Below are 3,933 nucleotides of genomic sequence, written 5' to 3' on the forward strand. Positions count from 1 at the left end.
GGAGAGAGAGAGAGAGAGAGAGAGAGAGAGAGAGAGAGAGAGAAGACAGAGACAGAGACAGAGAGGGAAGACAGACAGAGAGGGGAGCAAAATAGGGAGAGAAGGGAGAGACAGACAGATAGAGAGGAGAGAGAGAGAGAAAGAGAGGGAGAAAGGGAGGGAGAGGGAGAATTGAAGTGAGAGAGTGAAAAGACTTAGAGGGGATATAAAGAAAGAAGAGAAGAGAGGGAGAGAAGAAAGACAGAGAATATGAAAACCCAGCAAGTGGGCAGATGATATGAAAAAAGGAGAGGGCTGGAAGGAGAAGGGAAAAGATTTCTATAATATGCAATATTCCTATGGACAAAATCATTAATCTTCATATTTTAATACCTTTAGGCGAGGCTTTCAAGGGGGGAGGCTAACTGTTGGGAAAGGCCATTTATATTCTAAAAAGCCATCTCTTTCAAAGCAGCCCCTTGCTCTCCTTGCTAGGGAAATGGCATTTCTCTAGGCAGAGGGTGGAGAATGGAGGTGTGTTAGCTACAGGGCAGATGGTGCCCAGACCACAGTGATTAGACATGAGTTGGGAGATGGGACCTGGGAGGGAGAAAGAAACCACTTCCATAACCAGGATCCTCCACAAGATCCAGCAGGATTTTGTAGCCCTTCAGTCTGTCTTGCTTCACTGGATAGCAAAGGAGGTCCCCCACCCCAGTTATCTGCTCACTCATCTAGCTGGGACCATTGTTGCAATAAAACTCATAGCTATATAAAGTTTTATGGTCAAAACCAATCAATCAGAGCAAGCCTTTATCAAGCACCTACTGTGTCCCTCCCTCCACTAGGTACTGAAGATACAAAGACAAAAGTGATCCAGTCCTTGCCCTCCTCAAGGAGCTTACAATCTGTTGGGAGAAAGTAAACATATTCATAAATAGGAAATTGATAACTAGATAGTTTGAAAGGACCACAAGCATCTCTCAGCCTCAGTTTCCTCATCTGTAAAATGGGGATGACAATAGCATCTCTCCCACAGGGCTGTTGTGAGAGTCAAGCAAGATAACAAAGTACTTTGCAAAACTTAAAGTGTTATATAAATGCTATTATCATTATTATTATTTCGATTAGATGTTCTTCTAGAGAAGGAAAAGGGATGCTGAAAAGGAGAGGTGGGAAAAGGAAAGGGTTTAGGGAATTTAGATTGGAAGAAACCTTAGATGTCCTCTAATCCAATCATTTTTTTTAAACAGTTGAGATAACTGAGGTTCAGATGCTGAAGTGAGTGGCCCAAGAGATTCAAACCCAGGTGATTTAACTCAAAGCTAATGTTCTTGCCATTACATTAAGGTCACAGAGATAAGAAATTATCAGAGCTAAAGCCTAGTTCTTCTGAATCATAGTTCTGCATTTAGTCACAGTCGGATTACAGAAAGTAGGAGAAAGCTGTGGAAAGTCCACCCTGGCAGTGGCAGGTTATTAGGAACTGGGAGTAGATATGGTAGCAGGATGGAGGCAGGGGGATGGATTCCATGCTTTCTCTGGGTTCTTGTCCCTTCCCATCCCATCACTCCCCTTCTCTTTCCAAGGCCTCCTAAATACTAACTCCAACATTCTGCTCTCCAGTCGCCCATTCAAACAGCAGCATGCTACCTATGTCCCTTGGGTCTGCCGTGTCCTCATTGAATAACCAAGAGATGATCCTGCGTCCTTTATGAAGGTGTTTTCTTAGCAATCCCCTCTCTTTCCTAGAATATTGGATTCAGAAGGAAGTCAGTAGAAAACTAGCTTTGAAACCTACCTCAGATGTTTGCTAGCTGTGTGACCAATGACAAATTAACTCTGGGTGCCTCAGTTTCCTCATTTATAAAATGAGGATAATAACATTTATAGTACGGGCTTTAGTACTGTTGGCTTCCATACTGGGTTCCTGGGTAATGATCAAATGAGAATTGTGTGTTTGGAAAATCTTAAAGTACTAGCTAAATGCCATCAATTATTATTAGCATAGTGCCCTGAACATAGTAGGCACTTTACTATTATATTTGTTGAATAACAATAACAAAAATTTATTATAGTGTTTTAAGGTTTGCAAAGCACTTTTAAAAAGTATCTCATTTATTCTTCACAGCGATCCTGTAAGATAAGTGCTAGCTATTATTCCCCCATTTTACAGATAAGGAAACTGAGGCACTAAGTGACTTACCCAAGGTCATACCAATTGTAAGTGGCTAAGTCAGGATTTAAACTCAAATGTTTCTGACTCCAAGTCCAATGCTCTAGCCACTATGCTATCTAGTTGCAAATATAATAATCAACATTTCCGTAGTGCTATTTAAAGCTTGTGAAACACACTGCATACATGTTTCACATTTAAGATTCATAATAACCCTATGAGGTAGTTACTAGACTAGTAGAGATATTATTTTTCTCTTACAGATGAAGAGACTGAGTTTCAGAGAAGTTACTAGTCCAAGATTATACAAGTAGTAGGTAGCAGAGGCAAGATTTGAACCCTAGTATCCCTGATTCCAAGTCTAGAATTCTAGACACTCTACTACCTCATGAAATAATAGAAAGCAAATTATAATTCATATCTATTTAGACCTGAATATTGCCAAAGCATTATTGTTATAACAACCTTTTGATCATGAAAATGCTATTATCGACATTTTACAGATAGGGGAACTGAGGCTGAGAGAAGGTAAGCAATTTCCTCCTGCTAAAGTTGAGATTTGAACCTGTATGTTTTTTTGACATTAAGTCCAGGGTTCTTCCCACCATGCTCTGTTTTCTATTCAATCCTACCCACATTCTATCCTCTATAGGAGGCCAGTGAGAATCCTGAGGCTTGGGTGGGGCTTTTGGGGAACCCAGCTAAAGGAAAGAACACAGGAAGAAGAGCCCCACGTTCCAAAGGCAGAGCCCTGGGCCCAAACAACCCTGTTTGTGTTTGGGCTTCCTGGCCCAGCAGGCAAGACATACCACAGAGAAGCTGGTTTGTTTTTCTAGCTCTTAAAATGACAAGAATTGATTAGTGTAATGCAGCAACAGAGGGACCCAAACAGGACTAAGTGATGCCTGCTGCTTCATGTTTGAACGCTAAGACTGAAGGCAATTGGGGATTACTTGAAAGGAGGGGTGGGTTTGGGAAGCAAAGGAGATACCTCTGGGGGACAGGGAAAGAACAGCTCTCCCTTAGACTCTGCTCTTATCAGTCAATCTTTCTCTCCCCTCAGCCCCTCCGAGGTACCTAGCATTGACCTGGGTTCAAATTTAGTTGCTGTGTGACTCTTGGTAAAGCACTCTTGGCACCTCAGTTTCATTATCTGTAAAATTAATATAATCACCCTGGCCCCATGTATCAAAGACTTGTTTTGAGGAAAGAGGTTCATAAACCTTTGAGCACGAGAGAAAGAGTTGTCATAGGCTAATGAAAAGAACCCTAGATTTTGCGTCAGATCTCCCACTCTTGGGGAGTGGGAGAGGGAACTCCAGGTTTATAGGGAAGGGGCTTTGTTGTTATTTTTTTTGCTCTACCATTTCAATAAAGGCTTTTACTTTGAGCTAATTGTGTCATCTGGCTGACTGTTGAAAGGTGAACACATTGGTGGGGGTTTATGAACTATAGATTTAAGGGGATCAGAACTACAGAACCTGGGGTAGCTCTTTCCTCACCACGTGAGGCCCTGGGTACACAATGTACAATATTTGGGTTTGTTGTGAGGTAGTTTTCTGTGTGTGCTTGCCATGTTTCCTCACCTATAAAATGAGAGAAATGAGTTTTACATGTACATAATGGAACACTATATATGAAGAACTCAAAGAAACATGGGGCAATTAGTATGAACTGATGAAGGGTAAAAATAATTAACAGAACCAGAAAAAGAATATATGCAATGACTACATCAATAAATTGAGGCAGGTAGGTGGTGCCACAGAGTGTTGGACCCA

This window comes from Petaurus breviceps, unplaced genomic scaffold (genome assembly GCF_028583685.1).
Source record: "Petaurus breviceps papuanus isolate PSGF00001 unplaced genomic scaffold, PetGlider_PUasm1.0 91041, whole genome shotgun sequence".
NCBI lineage: Eukaryota > Metazoa > Chordata > Mammalia > Diprotodontia > Petauridae > Petaurus > Petaurus breviceps.